Below are 8,373 nucleotides of genomic sequence, written 5' to 3' on the forward strand. Positions count from 1 at the left end.
ACTTAATAGCAGCCATCTTTTTCCTGCTGCACAGGTAATGAATAGAAATGGCCTTATAAAAGCACTACCCTGCAGAGCTTCAGTGAACTGTCAAGACCCTGTGTGCACACATGTGTCAGTGTCAGCCAATATGTGTGTGTGTGTGTGTGTGTGTGTGTGATAGTCTTGGCGTGTGTGCGTGTGTGTGTGTGTGTGTGTTGTGTGTGTGTGTGTGTGTGGGGGTATTCCATTTAATCATAACGGCAGACTGGAAAATAGAGAGTCCGATCAGAGGCCCAGACCTCCGTCTCCTCCTTCAGCACCATGTCTGCCGGTGTCACAAGCGTTTCCTGACCGCTAATGTCTCCCCAGCCACCTCTTTAACGTGCCATTGGAGGCTCGAGGTGTTTTTGTCCGCAGAGCTAAGGGAGGGAAGGGCGCAGTGGAAGATGGAGTCACACCTCGTTGCACCTTGATTCGATTTGGTCGAGCCTAGCGATTTTTCTTGGCAGGTCCCTGATGGAGCTGAGGAGCCCGCGGGAAATGTTCGATTTAGTGAAGTTTACCTCCCTCTTCGCTGATAAACAGAGCCTTTTTGACTGAATGCATACAGAACACTTGACTATAACAGACATTTTTAAGTTGACCAAAGTATATCCTACAAGAGTGTGCTGGTTAGAAGTTTGAGCAGCTCGTAGTTGCATGAGAGGTTTGTACTCGGTGACCATTTTTCATTGAATGAGGCGACAATGAACTTCACCATGCCATCATGCTATTTGCTGTTTGTTCTGATTGTCGCAATCAAAGGCGATTGACATTAAAATGCTGCACCACATTTTACGCAGCAGGATGGGTTCACTTAATAGCAGCCATCTTTTTTCCTGCTGCACAGGTAATGAATAGAAATGGCCTTATAAAAGCACTACCCTGCAGAGCTTCAGTGAACTGTCAAGACCCTGTGTGCACACATGTGTCAGTGTCAGCCAATATGTGTGTGTGTGTGTGTGTGTGTGTGTGCGCGTGTGTGCGTGCGTGCGTGTGTGTGTTTTTCAGGCAGGCATGATCTTCAGAGCCGGATGGCTTCGATAATACTTCACTGTCCCTGTAGGCGTCTGCGTGATTCACACATGTAGGTATTCATGTAGCCCTACAGACGAATATATTCTGCTTCTGCTGTGTCCTCACCATATGTGAAGACCCTTTGAGCACTACCCCAGCGGAGAGGGTGTGAGGGGTACACTCGACAAGCACACAGATCTATTTATTACAGAGCTGTAATACCACACACACACACACACACACACACACACACACACACACACACACACACACACACACACAGAGACATGCATGCCTCTCGACTGCTGAGAGGTTCCTTTGATGTGATTTCCTGCCTTTTCTGTGGAGTGGCGCACCGTCGATAATGAGGCCATTTTAGCTGATCAACAGTCAGTCGCTGCTGGAGATCTGCTCACTCGGGAGGTGGCGGGGTAGGTGGCAGGGAAATCACAACATGCACTCCGAGAACTTACACTTCCACAAACACTTTCCTCCTCTCTCTCTCTCTCTCTGTCTCTATCTCTCTCTCTCTCTCAGTGAGTCATTCTTCTTTTGGAGCCTCTCTCTATTTCATATTGAATCTTACATGTGAGTGATGACTTTTTCTTCTCTCTTCTTACCCTCCTTCCTCTCTCCGTCCTCTTCTCCGTCCCTCTATCTCTCCATCTCTCTCCATCCTCATCATGCACATGCACACACACACACACACACACACACACACACAGACGCTCCTGTATTGAGTTTTAAGAATAGCTGAGGAGATGAGGCGCTTTATCCTTTTTGTCAGAGATGAATCGGGCTGCTGCCCCAGTTTCTCCAGCGCACAGCGAATTCCCTGCAGTTCCCTCCGCTACACATCCAGACAGGCCCTGGCCTCGAAACGGCCCGGCAGAACAAGAGAGAGCACACCGGGGGAGAGGAGATACCGGCACCAACGGGCACCCTGGAAACAGGCACAGAGAGAGAGAGATAGTGAGAGAGAGAGGAGGAAGTAGAGAGAAGTAGGAAGAGAGAGTGAGAGAAAGAGAGAGGGAGGAGGAGGAGGAGAAAAGTGAAAGGAGGCAGGGGGTCTGAATCTGACGGGACACTCACATTTGATGTTTGCTTCCATCAGCAGGCTCCTAAAGTAGGAGAGGCAGAGAGAGAGGAAGAACAGGGAGCAGCTAAATGAGACAGAAAGAGAGAGAGAGAGAGAGAAAGGGAGTGAGGGAGGGGAAAACTCTGAGAGTGAAGGAAGCTAGGAAGAAGTGAGGAGATGTGAGTCGACAGTGTGGTTTTGGCAGGGCAAATGGTGGGGAAAGGTTAACAAAAACAAGAGTAGAGGATGATAACCCATTCACACACACACACACACACACACACACACACACACACACACACACACACACACACACACACACACACACACCCTAAAACACCGGACCAGTCAAGAAGTCAAGACGAGACAGGAAGGAAAGTGCTGAGCACACAGAGGTTGACAGGGGAGGAAGGAGTAGCGCATCGATTTCACATGAGCCACAAATGAAAAATCCATGGGGGCTCGAGGCCTTGGGGCTCTGTGGTAGGAAGAGGACCGGAGGTCGGCCTGGTGTCTCGTGTCACACACGGGCCGGAAAGGACAGGGCAGTGCAGAGCTGGAGACAGGCACAGAGCAGACGGCACTGAGCAGTGGGCAGTGCCAGGCGTCAGACGGGTGAGCACTGAAGCAGAAGGTACAGCCAGGGACACACACAGGGATGCAGAGCTACAGGCATGGAGAGATCAAGGCCTGTGAGCTAGCAGGCCTCTTTAAAAGTAAAGTGCAAAGAAGGTGATTCTTTAAACATGCACACACACACACACACACACACACACACACACACACACACACACACACACACACACACACACACACAAAATATTGGATTTTCCCCTGTGTCTATTTATTCATTTATGTATGTATACAATGATAGATAGTGAGCAGATGGAAAAGATGGGGTAGATATACATAGATATCTACAGAGACATAAAGTGAGGAAGAAATATGGGGGAAGTAATAGTCACAGACCTCAGACCAATGTCTGCCCTCCCTCGTTCATTATTAATCCTTTCATTACCATTTCTTTCTTTATGTGCTCCAAATGGATCTTGAGCATGAAGGTGTGCCATTCCAGCCCAGACCTCATGGCCTCATTAATCCCCAATCCAGGGCTGCCTGACACCCCCCTCCACCCCCGCCCGTCTCCTCCTTGTCTCTTCACCTCCATCACCCCTCACACTCCCTCACCCTGGCCCACCACCCACCCCCACCCCCTTTTGCCCCCTTACATCCAGGCCTCTGTTCAGGTCCCCAGTGCTCCGACATGGGTCCCGCCGATAAAGAGCCCAGGCTGGAACCCAGCTCACTTTTCATTAAATCATTTACCAGCCCTGCTGTTTCTGTGAGGGTGGGGTGGGTGGTGTGAGTTTGGGGGGAGGAGAGGGGGGGCTCCTTTTTCTCATTACCCCCTGCCTGCTTTCCATTCGGTCCAAACACACCGCTGCTCGGCTAATCTGGCGCTGTGATATGCTAATCCACAGCGTTCCTTTCAGATGTGCGCCCATCTCCATGGAGGAGGAGGTGGAGGGGTAGGAGGTGGTGTCGGTGGCGGTGGTGTGGAAGTGGCGTTGGTGCTGGGAAGGGAGAGAAGTCATTAACCACACCCTAAGGGGGTGCAGGCGTCCAGGGAGAACTTCAGTTAGGGAAGTGTCTGGGACGGTGACGGTGGTGGTGGTGGTGCTGGTAAGGGCCTATTTCTCCCATCTGTCTCCCATTGATCTGACTGGTAACTCTTGTCCCCCGGTCCCGTAGGGGGGGTTTGGGGGGGGGCTGGTCTTGTTATTCAGGCTGATTGGAGGAGGTGGGGGTGGGTGTGGGTGTGGGTGGAGGTGCTGGTGCTGGGATGGGTGATGAGTGGATGGCCGCTGATTGGATCAGAGATGACAGGACCTGTTCGCCTGTCACTCTACATCAGCCGTCTAAGCAGATTGGTGAGACATGTTGGAGGTTTCATGAGAGAGTAATCAAGGTGATTGTTTTTCCCCTCTGTGTGTGAGCTTTAGTGTCTGTGTATGTCTATTTATTTGTGTGGGCTTGAGTGTGTGTGTGTGTGTGTGTGTGTGTGTGTATGTGTGTGTGTGTGTGTGTGTGTTTGTGCACCTCACACTGCACCACGGACAAGATCAGGTAATAGAATCCATGTCCAATATATTGAATGGCTGCAATTTCTATAAAGAACTATTTCAGACATGACAGGATTTTGGACATTATTTCTAAATACTTACTATCCATCTGTCTACCTACAGTGTCAATGCATACCAATTGTTTTGTTAAAGCCCAAATGTTTTATTTGTGTCATGCAGAGATGTTTATGTTTTATTACACAAATGCCCTCAGGTCTAATTTTAGGTTTATCTTGGATGAGAGCAATAACAATATGTTCATTCTGGAAGTAGGCTGTTGTTTTGATTCATGTCTGGAGGAAACCAACTTAACAAAGCTGGTGAAACATCAGACTCTGGTCTTCTTGGCAACAAATGTCAATAGCTGGTCACTAGGGCACTCGGGATAGTTTTTTTTTTAAGTACTGTTCACTCTCATCCATTATTGGAGGTTGGAGGTACATTTTGAGAAGAAGGTATTCTGCTGCTGTTTTGTTATTGTCAACAGTCTTATGATTCAATTACGTCTGAGCGGTGATATTGTACCAGTCAAATTTGTGTCTTAATGTATAATCATTTTGAATTGTGGACAAAACTAAACAAATAAAGTGTGTGTGTGTGTGTGTGTGTGTGTGTGTGTGTGTGTGTGTGTGAGTGTGAGTGTGTGTTTGTATTTTATTTGCTTTCATATGTGATACTCCTCAAACTAAAAAGTAAGTGCATGACAGTTACAGCTACAGCTTTGACGTGTCTCTTTGTGTTCTCAATCACATGATCAGGACAGTGTTGTCTAAATGACCCCTGGTCACTGCTCTGTCCCAGTGCCTCTGAGTCCACTCCTCAGTGCCTCCCGTCATTCCACACACACAGTAAAGGCTCCCAAATGGACACTACTCAGGGTGATTAGACACAGACTGTGTCTTCACTGAGAAAAACAAAAACAATCATGCTTGTGTACAAACCTTTTTTTCAGTAAGACAGAGAGAGAGAGAGAGAGAAATAGAGACAGAGAGAAAGAAAAAAGATGGCTAGATCATTATATAAAGTCACGCTACTGTGCCCCTCGTATAGTACATGTCTTGCCTCAGTCAGTCCTTTACGGCTTGAATATAACCTCTTCATTTGTCACAGATATTAAACCCATTGTTACTCAACCCAGTACTGTAAAGGTGTGTAAAAACCGCACCGTGAAATCACCTTTTCAATATGTGCGCCTCTGCGTGTGGGTGGGTGAGTGTGAGATTACCAGTTTGTGTGATGGCAGGGGACAGCTAGATGGGGAGGGACTGGGACCTGCTGAGAAAGAGAGGGAGGCATTGGGGGAGTAGGGTATGATATAGAGGTGTGTGTGTGGAGACAGGCTATGTAGTTTAAAGAATGACATAATCAGGTCGTATAGTATGCAACATGTTCATTAGCCTAACTTAAACATGCTACTAGTCAATTCTAAGATCTAGCTAGTCTCTATTCTGTTTTCATGGACATCAAGAATCCGCTTTGTTCGTTGTTTTAAATAGGCTATAGTTGTTTATTGCTGCTACCTACGCGTATCTCCAGTGGTTCAACAGTTTCACTTGCGCAGATGCGCACACACATTGAATGAGCGCTCACACGACTACCCCCTAATGCTATGCCTCTTTATTTACACTAAATTAAGAAATATTTCCCATTCTGGAAAATGTTTAGTTTCTTTTTCTTTCGGCCCGCGGTTCAATTCGATTTATTAGATTGTGCCGCTAATTATCCGCGGACCAGCAATCTCCTTGTCGAGAAGGCCCTAATCCTGCAGTTCATAGAGAAAGCATGCTCTGGGAACAGAGCACAGTTGCATGTCCAGTGTAGCCATGGGTCTGTCTACACGGAAAATACTGGTTAGCTGATTGGATAAACCATCTGTCTATCACCACCTTTGGTGGTTATCGACGGGACAAATCCACCAATTAGATGAACTAAGTGTTCTTCTAATGCCTTCGTTTAACATACAATTAAGTTAGGTAACGTAACTAACGATAAGATGTTTTAACTTACCATTTGTATGTGACATGAACCTAATCAACGACAATTCCCATTGTCGTTCCCAAGTTTTCACGGTAGGCCCTACACTTCTGAAGAAAGTATATTCCTCCATTATGAACTGGAATCGGCCGTGGAGGATGTCTGTGTCATTCATTCCTCCCAGCTGCATGGCTGAGACTCATAGCTTCACAGCTTACCCAGGAATACTTTCTAATTTGAATAAAACTTGTGCGATATAATAGCTATGCTCATCTCATCTGTGGATGCCGTCATGTTGTTCGTTGCGTCACACCTCAACCCGCCTCAAAGCCAACGCTGATTGGACGTTCGTTTGGTGAACTGCTCCAAATTCTCTTTAACGAAAAGTTGTCAGACTGATCTGCGAGTGAAACCTTGAAAGCTCGCGAGATCAGGATGGTCTCACGAGGCTAACATAATCTACCTTGTCTGTGGACATCATTATTTGCAAAGCCGGTGCTGGATAAACAAATAGCGTGCGTGCGACAGAGGGAAAGTTCTTTGGTGTTGATTTAAGCGTGCGCTTCTTATTTGAAATGCAGCATATGTGTGTTGTTTAATAACTTTCAAATGTTAGAGCCTGTTCCTTTAGAGGACAAGTTCGGTATTTTACACTTAAAGCCCTGTTTTCAGATAGTTTATGATTAAATAGAACATTTAAGATTGAAATTTGGACACATGCTGCTGTCCTGAGAATTTTCGGTTTCTGTGGTAGCGCCCCCCCTCCTCCAGAACACTGCATAGGTGCACTGGAACAATCCTTCCTAAAACGCATTAAACTTTCGTTTACAAAGACGTGAAACTCACCGAGTGGTCAGGGGTGTTCACTGATATGCTCACACAAAAATCGCTGCAAAACTTGTCCTTTAAAACATAGCCAAAGGACGTATTGTTGTTTTAGTATAGGCCTACGTTTTAGGCTTATTCTCAAATTCAGATTGTGTTAGGGGGACGGGATTATTAGCTAATTTCAATCTGACAATTTGATCTGAGAGATTTAATTTTGTCAGACATTTCATTTTTTTTCGGCAATTACCGGACAACGGAAAAACCCTGGTGTGTGTGTGTGTGTGTGTGTGTGTGTGTGTGTGTGTGTGTGTGTGTGTGCATGCATGCGTGTGTGTGTGTTTGTCCCTGTGTTAATCGAACCCTGATTACTCACATGTAGTTTCAGAACAGAATAGAGTTCTGTTGGATGAGAGTTTTGGGCATGTAGCATGACAATGTGAGATAGACGCAAGATCTGTGAACTTCCACGCTGATTATGAGAGCATATGCTGTCTTGCGTTGAGTGTGTTTTGAAGGAGGCATGCTTACAAGCTGGAGGTTTTCTCTCTTTCTCTCTCTCCCGCTCTCTCTCTCTTTCTATCTCTCTCTCTCTCTCTGTCACTCTGTGTCAGTACCAATACCCTATATCAGCAGTTGTCTTCTGAATATTTTTCTAGTACAGTAATGTGCGTATATTACAGGTTACCTCATTTAATGTACTGGCAGCTTTTGAAAAGTGAGGGTCACTGTATGTACTGTATGGGTACCAGCCCAATTCAAGCACTGAAGCACTGAGTAGCAACCAGTGTGTGTGTGTGTGTGTGTGTGTGTGTGTGTGTGTGTGTGTGTGTGTGAAAGAGAGAAAGAAAGAGAAAGACAAAGAGAAAGAGAGTGAGAGAAAACAGAACAGGGAAGGATACAATAATTAATATACAGACAGTTGCCAAAAAAGTGAATGATAGATAGAATGAAAGAGAGTATGAACCAGTGATAGGCAATGAGCACAGAAAACACAAGAAGAGAGAGAGAGAGAGAAACAGAAAGACACAAGAAAAAGACATGAGATAGAGATAGAGGGAGAGAGGTCAGTGTGTGTGTGTGTGTGTGTGGCATGCTGGAACAGTGTTCATCGGCCCACTGGTCCAGGAGGAAAACAGGAGGAGCGTCCTCTACTACCCACCAGCCCTGCGGCTCCAGGTCACCTCAGAGACTGACGACTGAATTACCCACAACCCCCGGCCACTCCTGGGAGAGCCTGGACAAGGGGAAGTTAATGAGTGGAAGAGACGGATCAGGCCCCCGGGGGCCCCGCCTACCCGGCCCCTGGAGCCACAGCTCTCTGATTGGGTAATT

Source organism: Alosa alosa, chromosome 18 (assembly GCF_017589495.1).
Source record: "Alosa alosa isolate M-15738 ecotype Scorff River chromosome 18, AALO_Geno_1.1, whole genome shotgun sequence".
Lineage (NCBI taxonomy): Eukaryota > Metazoa > Chordata > Actinopteri > Clupeiformes > Clupeidae > Alosa > Alosa alosa.